This window comes from Pygocentrus nattereri, chromosome 3 (genome assembly GCF_015220715.1).
Source record: "Pygocentrus nattereri isolate fPygNat1 chromosome 3, fPygNat1.pri, whole genome shotgun sequence".
In the NCBI taxonomy this organism is placed as follows: domain Eukaryota; kingdom Metazoa; phylum Chordata; class Actinopteri; order Characiformes; family Serrasalmidae; genus Pygocentrus; species Pygocentrus nattereri.
Genome location: NC_051213.1, coordinates 48,452,436 through 48,467,995, shown reverse-complemented (window position 1 = coordinate 48,467,995; position 15,560 = coordinate 48,452,436). Strand labels below are relative to the sequence as shown.

The window sequence follows — 15,560 nt, the reverse complement described above, 5'->3', positions numbered from 1 at the left end:
TAGTTTATTTTAAACCAGTTCAATTCAGATCAGTTTGATTACATTACATTCAGTTCTGTTCCATTCAGATCACTGTAGTCCAATTCAGTTCAGATCATTTCACTTCAGTTCATTTTAAACCAGTTCAATTCAGATCAGTTTGATTACATTACATTCAGTTCTGTTCCATTCAGACCACTGTAGTTCAATTCAATTCACTTCAGATCAGTTCTGTTCAGAACACTTCAGTTCCATTCAAGTCAACCAAGTCCATCTCAGTTCGGTTCACTCAAGTCATTTCAAGTTATTTCAGTTTGATTAACTTCAGTTAAATCAGTTAAATTAAAATCCCTTCCGCTAAATTTACTTTAGTTTATTTCTGTTTAGATCAGTTTATTTCAATCCAAATCTGTTCAGTTTAGTTTAGTCCATTTCATAATCCAGTTCAGTCCTGTTCTGTTCGACTCGGCTCAGTTCATCCCAGGGAAACTGATTTAGCTCAGTTTAATTCAGATCAGTCCAATAAATTCAGTTCAACTCAGCTCAGTTCAGTTAATCCCGCTTCAATTAATTCAGTTCAGTTTGGCTGAGTTCAGTTAGAGTCCGTTCAGTTTAGTAAATTGAATTTAGTTTATTTCCATTCAGATCAGTGGTAAACATGGGCGTCGCTAGGCCAATTTAAAGGCGTTCCTAGATGTTATTTGGCCCCCTCGTTCCTAAGTAAAAGTACATTACTAGTCCAAACCATCATTCCCAATATACTGTAATAGCGGGGCGCGACCTGGGGGAGGCGCTGCTGCTGTTCTAATGCAGCACTGTGTCTTCTGTACCACAGAGATTGATGAACGTAACGTTAAGCCAATCATATTAGACCTCACTCACTGTAAGCCAATCATATCAGGCCTGGGGGCGGGACTGTTTATGTCTTGCGAAGTAGCCGGTAGCCGAGCTGAAGACAGTATTTAGGCTAAATCCACCAAAATAAAGGTCGGACTGTATTCAAAGGCTGTAATACACAGAGTGCTAAAAGAGTGAATATCCACCTGTATTATGGATTTGTGGCTGATTATGGTCAATATAGCCGAATATCTCATATCTGTCATATTTAGTTAATTTTGGGGTTCAGTGAGCTAAGGCTAACGCTAACACTAGCTAACGAACGTTAGCACGCAAGCTAACCGGTTTCATCACTTCATAGTGAGTGAACGAACAAGAGGGGTGTAAATAAATGACTGGCAGCTCTTTATATCCTTAGTTTTTAGGTTCATCATCAGTATTTTGGAAATTGACGCCTGTGTTTGCCACATAAGTCGCTGTTAATGCTAAATGTCGGTGAAAGGGACGAAGCCGTTCAGCTTGTTGTCGGGTTTTCCCGCCAGAGTGAAGGTGGTGCAGCATTTAAGGTGTAAAGTTCAGACCAGAAGCTTCAGCTTTGTGTGAAAAGGCCGTAACACAGTTTTATATCCCTCAGTTCCTCGACCTGTAGATGGAAATGAAGAGGCAGCAGCTCCGTCGGAGGCCAGTCCGATGAGATGTTTACCAGGTAGAACGAAAAAACGCTGAATTGTTCATTATTTCCTTCAGTTCTCGTAAATCTGAGCTTAATAAAGTGAATGTGTTCCTAAACGCAGGGAGAGAGGGAGAAGCTGAAGGAGGCTGACAGGACGGAAGGAGCAGGTCTGGTGGAGGTTAGTGGTCCAGAAGACAGTGAGGGAGAGATGTAGCTTTCAGTTAAAGTTAATGCTCAATTAAATTTAATTTAACGGAGAAAATATAATATTTGTCACCATGACTGAAATTCTGCCACCCTGGCTTATTAAACATTAAACATGCCTACAGAGCAAAATCGCACTCTTCCTGAGACTGAACTGATCCATAATGTGTTTGAATTATACATATAGGATCTTGCAGCTGATCTAAGAGAGGAGACGGCGCTGCTGGACCCTGCTGGTTTTAAGTGGATGATATAGTGTTTGTTGTACTGACTCTGTACTTGTATTTTCTGACTGTTGCTGCTCTAAAAGTGCATTACAAACATTTTGTGGCCGTTAAAAAAGTCTGTTTTGGGACCATGTCCCCCAAACCCCCATAGTACAGGCTAGGCCCCCCCATCCATGAACCTCTAGTGACGCCCCGGTTCTGAATAGTTCAGCTCAGTCTAAGCCGCTTATCGTTCTGGGTTGTGGTGGGTTGCCGGAGCTAAATTCAATTCAGTGTAATTCATTTCAGTTCAGTTTAATTCGGTTCAGTACTGTTCTATCCAATTAAACTCAGTTCATGTTAAATCAGTTTAGTTCAGTTAAGCTCAGTTAAATTCAATTCAACTCAGTTCAGCTCAGTTCAGTTTAATTCAATGTCAGGTCATTCATTTGAGTTCATTTTGATACAGTTCAGTTCACTGTAATTCAGTTCAATTTAAACTCAGTTCAGTTCAATTAAATTAGTCTTAGTTCAGTTTAATTCAGTTCGGTACAGTTTTATCCAATTAAACCCAGTTCAGTTTAATTCAGTCCAGCCTAAACTCAGTTCAGTTCAACTCAGTTCAGTTTAATTCAGTTCAGTACTGTTCTATCCAATTGAACTATGTTCAGTTTAATTCAGTCCAGCCTAAACTCAGTTCAGTTCAACTCAGTTCATTTCAATTCAGTTCAGTACTGTTGTATCCAATTAAACTCAGTTCAGTTTAATTCAGTTCAGTACTGTTGTATCCAATTAAACTAAGTTCAGTTTAATTCAGTTCAGTACTGTTGTATCCAGTTAAACTCAGTTCATTTCAATTCAGTTCAGTACTGTTGTATCCAGTTAAACTCAGTTCAGTTTAATTCAGTTCAGTACTGTTGTATCCAGTTAAACTCAGTTCAGTTTAATTCAGTTCAGTACTGTTGTATCCAATTAAACCCAGTTCAGTTCAATTCATTTCAGCCTAAACTCAGTTCAGTTCAACTCAATTCATTTCAATTCAGTTCAGTACTGTTGTATCCAGTTAAACTGAGTTCAGGTTAGTTCAGTTCAGTACTGTTGTATCCAGTTAAACTCTGTTCAGTTCAACTCAATTCAGGTTAATTCAGTTTAGTTCAGTTTAATTTAGTGCTGTTTAATTTAATTCGATTCAGTTCAGTTTAGGTTAGGTATCTCTTTCTCCCTCTCCTGTCGTTTCCTCGCTGCCTCTGCTGTTTTATTTATTTATTTGTTTGACTTTCTGCCCGGAGGTTCATTAGAGCAGAGGTCAGAGCGTGAAATGCAGACGCTTGCGTGCCGGCCCTGCGCGGCGGAGCGCGTGAGCGTGTTAGCTGAGCAGGAGCACATTGTGCGGATCTGTTGTCTCTGCTGGGTGCCTGTTTGAACAGGTGGAGCTGTGGGAGCCGAACGAAGCCAGAGAAAATGATTACATAATGACCAGCTCATCATTACTCTACATATGTCAACAGCGCCAAATACACAAGGTCATTACCGCTCGCCGCACACGTCTCTTTAAAGGCCAGTCGGCTCGGCCACTTCAGCATTCACACCGCTCCGGCTGCTCGGTCCGGCTCTGAACCATCCTGCCCTGTTCAGGTCCACTCCAACTGATTCATTCTGACCAATCTCATTCTGTTGAGTGGGCTTGAGGATGCTTCCTTTGGTCTCCTTGAAGGACTCAGCTAGAAAGCGCTGATATTGGCTGAAGAGCGGAGGGGACGTGAGAGTGGGGGAGGATTTTTAGGGTGGATTTAGAGGAGACGAGTCACTTGAGTTAATGATAATAAGCTCTTGCAGCGTGTAGATAACTATCTGAACGGCATGGTGAGAGAGAGTAATTACAGCCTCAATTAAACAAGAGAATCTCACATCCAGGTCAAGAGCTCTACACAAACATATCTCTGACACAGTGTCACTTCATATCTCTTTTTCTCTCTCTTCATTCCCTGCGCATTCTTTCCATTCTCCTCTCTTTAAACGGCCCATACCCTACTTTTCTCATGTACCCCCCCCCTTACCTCCTTTTATATTGTCTGTAGAGTTTTGAGTCAATTAATTAATTTTAATTTGACTCTCTTTTGAATTTAACAGGCTGTTTTTCCTGCAAAGTTCCCCTTTAAAAGGGAGATTTTTTCAAAATTTGATTTGATTAAACGGATTAACGGATGTGAACAGAGTCATTCAGAGTGGTTTGGTGTGAGATGTTCCATGGTAGAGAAACTTACCAAGTCAGGATTGTCCACAGTGGTGATGATAGGAACCAGACGTCCACCTCTAAAACCTCCCTCACAGAAAGGAAACAGAAATTTGGAAAAATTGGTGGGATTCCCCTTTTAGACTGGTTTGCCAATGAGCTCTGTTCTGACTGGTCGTCCGGTGCGCCGTGCCTCACTCGAAAAAGCAGTCCAGGCTGAAATGCGGAGCGCTGTTAATTTGGAATGGGCGGGACTGAACTGATGTAGCCTGAATGGTTGGTGTTATGGAAATTGTGACATCACAACCACGACGAATTCAAAACAGGCAGCTTGGTTTCCATATAGGGACTGTACGAACTGGCTAGTCTTGAAACTACACTAAAGCTTACACACCATGTCAAACTCTCATTAAATCATACAGGCCCTTTAATGTTCTTGCAACCCCCCCCCCCCCCCCCCCCCCCCCCCCACTTCACTCCTCCTTCTGTTCCTCCATGCACTCCCCTCCTCCTCCTCCTCCTCCTCCTCCTCCTCTCCCTCATTATCTCCCCTCCAGCAGCGGCTTGTAGTCATGTTAGTTTAATAGTAATGATCTTATGGGCCGCGCTCTCGAGATGGGCTGCAGTGTTTGGCCCGTTGGGAGACGAACCCTCGATATTCATGAAAGCGTAACCATCCTCTCCTCTCCTCTGAAGGTCAGGCTCTCTGGGCTGCCCACAAGAGCTTCTGAGAATTTAAACATGCACATAGGACGGCGGAGGAGACGCTACAGCCCTCAGCGCACACTTACAGTTCATTAGATTGGCTCAGCCTATATAGATTGTGCGTGTAATGAGGTTCATGTCCTTATTTATCGTGTTTGCTGGAGAACAGATGCCACTGGGTTGCATGACTGTGTATAAAGATGATTGATATCAATGGTTCTTTGGTATAAGGAGCCATTAGGAGCCCTCATTAGCGATAGAGAGAAGGAAAGCATTGATTTATAGAAGGTCTTTGAATACGTCAGTACGGTTTATTCAATACAATAGACCTCTGTCCTCTCAGCTGTTCAGTTCTGACTCTATAGCGGATGATTCGACTCCTCGTGAAATCTCAGGCCGTTTCTGACATGGTCCCCTGATGATTGTACCCTGCACTCTTAAAAAGATGGTTCTTAAAGAAACGCAGTGTTTCCATAGAGAACCATGAAGTCTCAAAGAACCATCTTTACATTTACGCCATCTGGCTGACGCTCTTATCCAGAGCGCCTTACAATTTGATCATTTTACACAGGAAGGCGAAGGTGGTGTTAGGAGTCTTGCCCAAGGACTCTTATTGGTATAGTGTAGGGTGGTTACCCAGGTGGGGGACTGAACCCCAGTCTACAGTGTAGAAGGCGAAGGTGTTACCCACTACACTAACCAACCACCATGTGCATGCTTAAATGATTCTTTTGATTCTTTCCATGCGTCATAGAAGCTTTACATAGAACCTTTTTGAACGTGGTTCTGTGTCTTACCAGAAAGGGTTCTGCTTTTGTGACAAGCTTGACAGCATAAGACAGAGGTTCTCTATAGAACCGTGAACACCACTAAGACTGGTATGCAAACAAGCTCTCTTCTGACTGGCTGTCCTGTGCTGTGCTTTGCTTGGAAAGCAGTCCCGACTGAATTGCGGAGCGCTGTAAGTTTGGAATAAGAGGGGCTAAACTGATGTAGCCTGAATGGTTGGCGTTATGGAAATTGTGACATCACAACCACAACGAATTCAAAACAGGCTGCTTGGTTTCCATATATTGACTGCATGAACTGGCTAGTCTTGAAACTACACTAAAGCTTACACACTGCGTCAAACTCTCATTCTACTGCGGTTCATTACTGCCCCAGTTCCAACACACTAACAGAGGCTGATACTCGGCAGAGCGCCGGACCGGAGAGGCAGGGTCAGTCTCTCCTCCAGGGCCGAATCAACTGTGGGGTGGACTGTGTCCCAAAGGCGTTAATACAGAATTAGTGGCTTGTTTGCTCATGGTCACCCTGCACACAGTGACCCCTCATTAATATGCATGGGGAGGGAGTAGAGCACGGTGGATCTGAGTGTGTGTCACTGGTGTAGGTTACTCAGTTCTCTGCAGGCCAGACTCAGGGCAACTGACTGTAATATCCTCTAATAACACAGTGCAACACGGCAGATGAGAGCACAGATCTACATGTACAGAGAGAGAGAGAGAGAGAGAGAGAGAGGTAGATATACGTCTCTTTAGAGCTCTGCTAGTAACATTTGGGCCTCATTCTCCAACATCTTCCTAAGTTTGTTCTTAAGTGTGTTCTTGAGAAAGGTCCAAAGAAAAAGTCTCCGTCAGATTCGTTAAAGCTCTGAACTGTTCTCGCCTTTGTGCTCTGGAGAGTGTGTTTAGATTCTGTTCTTACCCGAAAACAAACCCCACATAAGAAACTGGTCAATCTCAGAATCTTCGTGAAAACGGTGTGAATTTTAAGAAGAAATTTCTTGGAGAGTGATGCGCATTATCACCACGTATCTTCTTGAATATGCTGCTCACACGTTTTTTTCTCCCCAGTTTTGTTGTCTCCAATTCTACCCACTAGTTAGGACTCCCCCAGTCACATGATACCACCAGCGTTAGGAGGGTGAAGGCTACACAGGCTTCCTCCGAAACTTGTGAAGCGCCACCGCACCTTTTCGAGCTGCCGCTCACGCAACATCACTGGACAGCTGAACCCTCGGAGGAAAGTGACGCCCGCCAGGTCTGGTACGTCAGCTGGCATTGTGTTGAGTGATGGGGGGAGACAGGGGGCCAGTCTACGCACCCAGAGAGAGGCTGGGACGTCTGTAGCATCACCGGGGATCGAACGTGCAATCACGCGGCCAGTGCTTAGACGGTTGCGCTTCTCAGAAGCCTAGTTTTGTTAAGCTCAGTCAGGAAGACCGACTCGACTTGAGGCTCAAGGAGAGAGGGAGTCGTATGCTTTCACTCCAGCTCTGGTTTATCGACACACCTTGGGTAGCATGTATACATCAGTTGTCACGCATCCCTACATCCTGTTATTTAGGTCTCCCTATCCTATGGGTTCTTTGTCCTATTTTCCATTTTTCCCTTTCGATTCAGAGCCTCTTTTAATGCCATTATCCATACATATTACTGCAGGTAACCTTTTCATTGTATATCGCTGCTTTCAGAACAAGATATAAGGTTTTATTCAGACAGCAGCGTTATAAACGAGTGTGTGTGTGTGTGTGTATATATATATATATATATATATATATATATATATGTATATACACACACACACACACACACACATATATGTGTGTGTGTGTGTGTGTGTGTGTAATATATGGTTATTAGTTGTTCATTGCAGTTCATCTCAGAAAATCTATTTAAATAGAAATTGAAAGCTGAAAGAGACAGAGACAGAGAGAGAGAGAGAGAGAGAGAGAGAGAGCAGAAAGCAGGGCCAGAGAGAGAAGTGAGAGAGATGCACATACAGAGGTACTGAGAGAGAGATAGAGAGAAAGACAGTAAGAGAAGGAGGGCAATAGACATGGGTGGAGAAAGTGATCGGAGAGAGACAGAAAGAGAGACGGGGGGGTGAGACATGATGAGAAGTGGGCCAGATTACTCATCAGGACAGATTCTCTCACTCTCTCCACTTCCAAATGCAAATAATGGAGCTGGAAATGAAAGAATTGCAGGTGTGAATAGAAATGAGAGCGAGATAAGTGTGGAAAATAAAAAGAGGGTGGAAAGTAAAGGAAAAAAGGAAGTGTGGGGACAGAATAACAGAGGGAGATGGAGGAGATGTAGCCTGCGGCTGTGTGATGTGTGACAGAAGCTCTGTGCGCTGGTTAAAGAGAGCGCTGCTCCGCTCAGCTCTTCATTTCCCTCCTCTCTTTTTTTCCGCTGGCCTGGTTCTCATCGGTATTCGCCTGGTGTTCGGGGAGGAGAGGCTTTTTGGCTGTTTGTCATAGGGTGAAGTCTCTCTCTGTAATGATGCATAATGACCCCCGTGTGTGATGCTGCTGCACGTTACGGCTGTGGCTGAGGCTGAAGTGGCTGTATAAACTAAATATATTCAGTTTGTTCCAAAGTGTAAACAGAATATTGCCACGGTCACATCAACCTCCCATAACTCTAACAAAATGTTTTTGTTTTACAGTGTTTACAGCACCTGCCCTTCGTTTCTTGATGGATGGACCAGTTGAAATGCTCCAAAAATGACTTGGAATAAAGAGGCATTACCATAACTTACATTAAAGAGGAACTCCACCAATTCTTCAAAGTTTCTGCATTATTAATTAAGCTGCGATCAAAATTCAGAGTCAGAATTGTTCACAGTGGTGGTGATAGGAACCAGACGTCAAACACTGAGATTGTGCAGAAATTTTGTAAAATGAGTGGAATTCCCCCTTTAACTTACATGAAACCATTTCATGCCCCCACATACAGGGAGCGACAGCGAGAGAGAAAGAGAGAGAGAAAGGGACAAGGAGAATGAGAGAGGAAGAAAGAGCAAGCAAAAGAAAGAAGGTAAGAGACCAAGAGAAAGAGAAAAGGAATAAGAGAGAGAGCGAGAGAGAGAAGGAAGACAAGAGACACAGAAAGAGAGAAAAAGGGCAAGAGACCTAGAGGGAGAGAGAGAAAGGAAGGGGGAGAGACATAAAGAAGGGGACAAGAAGGATGAGACAGCGGAAGAAAGAGCAAGCAAGAGAAAGAAAGTGAGAGACCTAGAGGGAGAGAGAAAAAGACGAGAGAGTGAGAGATGATGGAGAGAGAGGGGAAAGAAAATGAGACAGATAGAGTGGGAAAAGAAAAAGAGGGAGAAATGAAGAGTGTGAGAGAGTGGAAGGAAGGGACAATGAGAAACAGGGTGAGAGGCCTAGAGGGAGAGAGAAAAAGAAGACGAGAGTGTGAGAGATAAAAAGGGAGAGAGAGGGGAAAGAAGATGAGAGATAGAGGGGGAAAAGAAAAAGAGGGAGAGATGAAGAGAGAAAGAGTGGAAGAAAGGGACAGTGAGAAACAGAGGGTGAGAGGCCTAGAGGGGAAAAGACAAAGAGGGAGAGAAGAGAGAATGAAGGGTGAGAGAGAGAGAAATTGGGCGAGTAAGAGTTAGTAAGTTTCAAAAGTGTTGAAAAATGGGTGGATTTCCCATTTAATTTACATTAAAGCCTTTATTCTCTCCACATATAAAGAGTGACAGAGAAAGGAGGGTGAGAGACATAGAGAAAGGGCGAGTGAGCGAGAAAGAGGGCGAGAGACATCAATAAAATCCCTTTTAATGTCCTGTATAGTTATTACAGCTTGTTTTGTTACAACAGCGACGGTATATTGTGATAAGAAAAAACTTGAAATAATATTTCAGCCTACACTGTTTACATTGATGGAATAACAACAACACTTGATATAAGACTAGTGATTATAAACGTTCAAATAGCAACGCACTGTATTATATTGCTGTGCAAAATTCAGAGACCCCAACATTTATTTAAGTTTGGTGGAGGAGGGATAATGAGCTGGGGCTGTTTTTCTTGCCCTTTTGCTCCAGTGAAGGGTGTTGTTAACGCTACAGCTCACAAATTATCTGCTTCCAGCTTTGTGTCAGCAGTTTGGGGAAGACCCTGTGAGACAGGCCCTGGCCTTCACCCAACATCAGTGTCTGACCTCACAAATGCTCTTTTGACTGAATGGACACAAATTCCCACAGAAACCTCCCAGAACAGTGGACACTGGTATGGCCACAAAAGGGGGCGACTCCATATTATTGCCCATGGTTTTCCAACAAGCTCATATACAATCTTTAAAAAAATTTCAGGGCTTTTTTGTAAAGACAAATGGTTCTAGATAGAACCATGAACAGTCAAAGAACCATTTGCATGCTTAAAAATGTTTTTTTTTATATATGGATTTAAAACGATTCTTCTGTTTATACAAGCCTGACACTGCAACAGTAGAACACCATTTTTGGTGCAACAAAGAACCCTCTTCAAAAAGGGTTCAACATAGAACCGTCTACAACACATTCTCCATCGATCTGAAGAATCATTCCATCATGCAAAGAACCCTGCAAATGATTCTTTGTGTACACTCTTAACAAAAGATGGTTCTTCAAGGGTTCTTTTGTAAAGAAAATGGTTCTATATAAAACCACAAACTCCTAAACAATCCTCTGCATGATTAAAGGGTTCTGCAGATAGATGGAGAATGTGTTGTATATGGTTCTAAAAAAGGTTCTTCTCTACAAGCCTGACGTCGTAGCAATAGAAGACAGTATGACAGAACCTTTTTCAAAAAGATTCTACATTGAGAACATATACAACACATTCTCCATCAGTCTGTAGAACCATTTCTCCATGCATAGGACCCTGCAAATGAGTGTACACTTTTAAAAACGATGGTTCTTCAAGGGTTCTTTAGAAAAGAAAATGATTTTATATAGAATCGTAAACACTCAAAAATCCCTTTGCATGATTAGAGGGTTCTTTGCATTGTGACGGGGTTTTTCACATTGATGGAGAGGGTTCTGTATAGCACCAGAAAGGTTCTGCTATTGTTACAAACTAAAGAACCCTTTCTGCTAAGAGTGTAGGTGTGATGTTCAGTTGTCCGCCCACCTGTGGTGTATCTCTTTAAAAAACGAATTACATGCTCAGCGGCAGCTTGTGTAGGGTGGTCTCTGACTGTACTCAGTACTGTGTCATGCCCCCCCGGACCCCCTGTATGTGGAGGCATTTGGATTATGATGTACACCTTTATGCCTCTGTATCCAGGGGCCTGCTGTAATTCCAGCTTTGTGGATCAATAAAAAGTGTTCTATTAGGAACCATTGGGCTTCATTAGTGAGCATATGCTGCTCTGCAGTGCAGCACTAAGTATGGAATTAATGGCCTGGGTGGGCCAATTAAATTTGGGCCCTTTATAGTTGCACTGATTGCCATATTTAGGGGCAGAATTTCAATGAATGCCTCCCAAACATTCCCTCTGTCTCGGGGGACGGTGTGTGTGTGTGTGTGTGTGTGTGTGTGTGTGGGGTCGGGGATGGTTGCTTTGCTTGCATGAATAGATGTGTGTCGTGTGTGCACCTCTATGCGCCAGACTCCCACAACATAATTGCTGTTCATAAATTACCCTTGAGAATTACCCTTTTAACCCACCTGCACTTTATTATGGTAATAATGATAGGCTGGGAAGGAGAAACATCTCTATCGGAGTGCCTTCACCACCCCGCCCCCTCGCCCACCCGCCTCTCTCTCCATCATCTGAACTCGCTGACCCTGTTTTTACAGTAGCTCACAATACAAACTACAGGAACAACGTCAGGTCAGAACTGGCTGCACTGGATTAACCTCCTAGGTGCCTGATGGCACATACAGCTCAAAACGGCTAATTACTAAACGTTTTATTATTTATGAGGAATTGTGAAAATGTAGATTTTCAAGAGATATTTTAGTATATTTAGTGATTTGAATTTGATTAATATTGAGACATAAGAAAGCCGTTTAATGTGTGCTCTTCAAAAAAGATGGTTCTTAAAGGGTTTTTTAAGCATTTTTAAGGACAACATTTGAACACTCAAAGAACCACTTGCACGCTTAAAAGCATAATATATATGTATTTATTTATGTATTCATTAGGGCTGGACAGTATGACAATATATATCATTATCATTGCTAAATTATGCCACAATACAAGACAAAAGTCTTGGTCATATGGACAAAAGTACTGTACACATCACACCTACAGGAGCTTCTATGATTCCCATTCTAAATCCATAGGCGTTAATATGGAGCTGGTCCCCCTTTTGCAGCTCTAACAGCTTCCACTCTTCTGGGAAGCATTCTACAAGATTCCGGAGAGTGTCTGTTGGAATTTTTGTCCATTAATTCAGAAGAGCATTTCTGAGGTCCAACACTGATGTTGGATGAGAGGGCCTGGCTTCTGGATCATCCCAAAGGTGTTCCATTGGGCTGAGGTCTCTGTGAGGGCCAGTCCAGTTCTTCCACACCAAACTCACCCAGCCATGACCTTATGGACCTTGCTTTGTGCATTGAGACTCTGGCATTCCTCCCCAAACTGCTCCAACAAAGTTGGAAGCTTAGAACTGTCCAAAATGTCTTGGTCTGCTAAAGCATTAAGATTTCCCTTCACTGGAAGGGTTCTAGGCCAAACCCTGAAAAACAACCCCATAACATCATCCCTCCTCCGGCATTCTCCTGGCATTCATTGAGCCCAGACTCGTTCCTCAGACTGACAGATAGGGAAGCATGATTCATCACTCCACAGAATACATGTTCACTGCTCCAGAGTCCAGTGGCGACGCTTTACACCACTCCAGCCGACGCTTGGCTTTGTGCATTTTGATCTTAGGCTTGCGTGCAGCTGCTTGGCAATGGAAACCCATTTCCTGAAGCTCCTACTGTGCGGTTCTTTTGCTGATGTTGCTTTCAGAGTCAATTTGGAGCTCTTTACTGAGTGACTTAACAAAAGACAGGCACTGTGTGCTTCGGCACTTTGTACATTTGCGTGGTCTGCTGCTTCGTGGCTGAGCTGTTGTTGCTCCTCGATGCTACCATTTCACAGTAATGGCACTTATAGTTGTCTGGGGCAGATCTAGCAGGAGAGAAATTTCACAAACTGACTTGAGGCAGAGGTGGCATCCTCTGACAGTGCCATGTTTAAAGTCACTGAGCTCTTCAGTACGACCCTCTACTGCCAGCATTTGTCTATGGAGACTGCATGGCTGTGTGTTTAATTTGATCCACCTGTTAGCAGTGGGCGTGGCTGAAACACCTGAGCTCAACAGTTAGAAGGGGTGTCCCAATACTTTTCTCTGTATAGTGTAGTATGTATCGTGGGTTATGTGTTGTGTTCAGTTGATTGTGGCTCTTTGCATGATGAAACAGTTCTTGAGATTGATGAAGAATGTTTGTGGTTCTATAAAGAACCTTTTTGAAAGCTGTTGAGTATAGCACCAAAAAGGGTTCTGGTATTGTTCAACATCATAAAAATAGCGAATTCCAGAACTAAATTCAAAAAGGTTCTACAACACATTTTCCATCGATCTAAAGAACCATTTCAACCATGCAAAGAACCGTTTAGGGATGAACTCATGGTTCTAAACAGAATCTTTACTATTTCTAAACAATGCTGAGGAACCTTCTTTTTTTGGGAGTGTACATGATTAGCAATTTTTATCTAATGTAGATTTAAAATGTTATTGTGTGAAGTAAAACATCTCCAATGATACTCATCTTTAATTTAGCACTAGCAACTATTGTCTAAGTCTGTTATTTAGCCCAACTAGGCTAAAGTAGTGACTTATCTAGCTAATACTAAAGCTTTAGCCTCAAGCCTCTCAAGGACAAAAAATAGAAAGTGGCTTGTTCCAAAATTAGCTTTTTTTTAAATTGTTAAATATTTGTTGCTTTTTCTTGAAAATTTTACTTCTCCAGGCATCACGAACAGTCCTGCATGCACACAACCACAGGGCTAGATAATCGGGTTCATCCTTGCTGAAAAAATAATAGAAACCGTTCAAAGTTTCGGTTCCTGGTAATTTTGGCTTTTGTCGGTGGATTAATATCACAATAGCCACGTTTACATGCAGCCTGATGAACTATTAATAATTCGACTGATATCTCAATCGGAATAGAATACATCCATATAAACACCTCAGTCAGAACAGACTAATCAGATTGGGGCCATTCGGAATACAATTTCCATCTGATTGAACGAGGTGGGTAATCCTGTAAATAATTTGTTAAATAGAAGAATAATATTCATGCAAACGCCTGTATCTGATTACATTCCCTGTCGGAACGTTTAAGTCCATTCTGCATGTGAAAGTTTACACTGTTCAACACAGCGGAGCAGAAACTGGTCTGCAGAGGAGATGAAGTTTAAAAGACGGCGGTGGGATGGACGTCCAGCTTATGTGTCTCAGACCATGTCTTCTTCTCGGCCTGCTTTAATAAGGACATGTGAAGGACGTTTTCCTGAGTCTGACATCATTTTAAAGTAATTAAAAACACGAGCACTGCTCACTGCTGCTCATCTCACTCTGACTGGACTCACGTGATGCTGGTTGTCATGGTAACGTCTACACTAAGCGGTTCTCCACGAATGCGCGTAATTTTGATCTGATTTCTTGTAGTGAGCATGTAAACAAATTTTCATCAGATTATTGAGTAGAGTGAGCATAAACACCGCAGTCTTCATCTGTAATCGGAATGGATTCAATCGGTCTGGCAGAAATCTTTGCATTTAAACACAGACACTGTAAAGGACCCTAAGGGTTTAATTGGTGACTGATTCTAAACACTAATTCTAGTTCTAAAATGGATCTAAAGGTTTACTACAAAAAAGAAATTGGTAGTCTCTAATGTTAACCATTAAGCCAGTTCCCATTGGGGAGCGCAAACATCAGGTTTTAAGCCCATCAGTTCTATTTTCAGCATTGCTATTAGAGAAAACCCAACAGTTGGGAAGCTTAGACTTTGCCAAGGCCTGCAGACGTACACAGAACTCGCTGAATCGGGCCATCTGCTCACAGACGAACCTGATCCTCACAACATTAGCGATGCGGAGTGTTCACCTTGAAAAACGAAGCCTCGCTGCCCATCAGAAGTCGAGAATTCAAGGATGAAATGAATCCATCTGATCAGGGCTCTGCTAATGCTAGCTTGAGGGCGCAACACACATGCCAGTAGTACGCATGAGTATGTGTGCTAGAACTTTGAGTCAGCAGAGCTCGTGTTTACCTCTGAGTGATCACCCACCCTTATCAGAAGAATTAATTTAATTCAGAAACCTGCTGTAGTGTTGGAGCCTAAACCACGAGCCCAGCAAACACAGTTAAAGTGCTTTGATGCAATATTGACTCAAGTAGAAGTAGCGAAAACACAACTCAAGCAAAACATATCAGGTCCAAAAACAGTGCTGAGTTCTTCTATAGAACTGCAGCGGAACTTCCTCGTACATAAATCATCTATCAGAATAGGGAACGAAGCCGGTTATACTCTATTCTTCTTTCTGTGGTCTAAAATACAATGCTAAAGCAAAGTGAGACAGGGTGAGCTACATTACAGTACTGCAAAAGTCAGAGTACACTTTGAGCGGTTTCCAGTTAAAATAGCCATTGAGTATTTCATTTTTCAAGAGATATTTGTGAGGAGATTAGGTATAAAATAATCCATGTGCACAAAGAAGGAGAACGTTGAAGGAAAATACGGGAGATTCCAAAACTGGAGTTTAGAAAAAAAAAATAGTTAAAAGCTACAGAGAAAATTGGAAAACAACAACCTGGAAGACCTGGGACCACTAACAGTTAAATCTGCCAGCACATAAATGTGCATTTTATGATATTTTTTGTTAGAATCAGGTCTTTGTGAAAAAAGTAGCATGATTGAGTATGGAGAAAAAGAACACAC

At 42.5% G+C, this 15,560-nt stretch overlaps 1 long non-coding RNA gene across 2 annotated transcripts; it reads left to right on the top strand.

Annotated features, from left to right (window-relative positions):
• The first annotated feature begins 896 nt into the window (after nucleotides 1-896).
• LOC108437492 lies at nucleotides 897-8,367 on the top strand. Of its 2 annotated transcripts, none has more exons than XR_001858630.2 (4): nucleotides 897-966; nucleotides 1,451-1,522; nucleotides 1,611-1,667; nucleotides 8,294-8,367. It is a non-coding gene; the product is annotated as an uncharacterized LOC108437492 (long non-coding RNA). The 2 variants fall into 2 exon arrangements; XR_005130057.1 differs by lacking the exon at nucleotides 897-966 and adding an exon at nucleotides 1,123-1,365.
• Nucleotides 8,368-15,560: the final 7,193 nt, after the last annotated feature.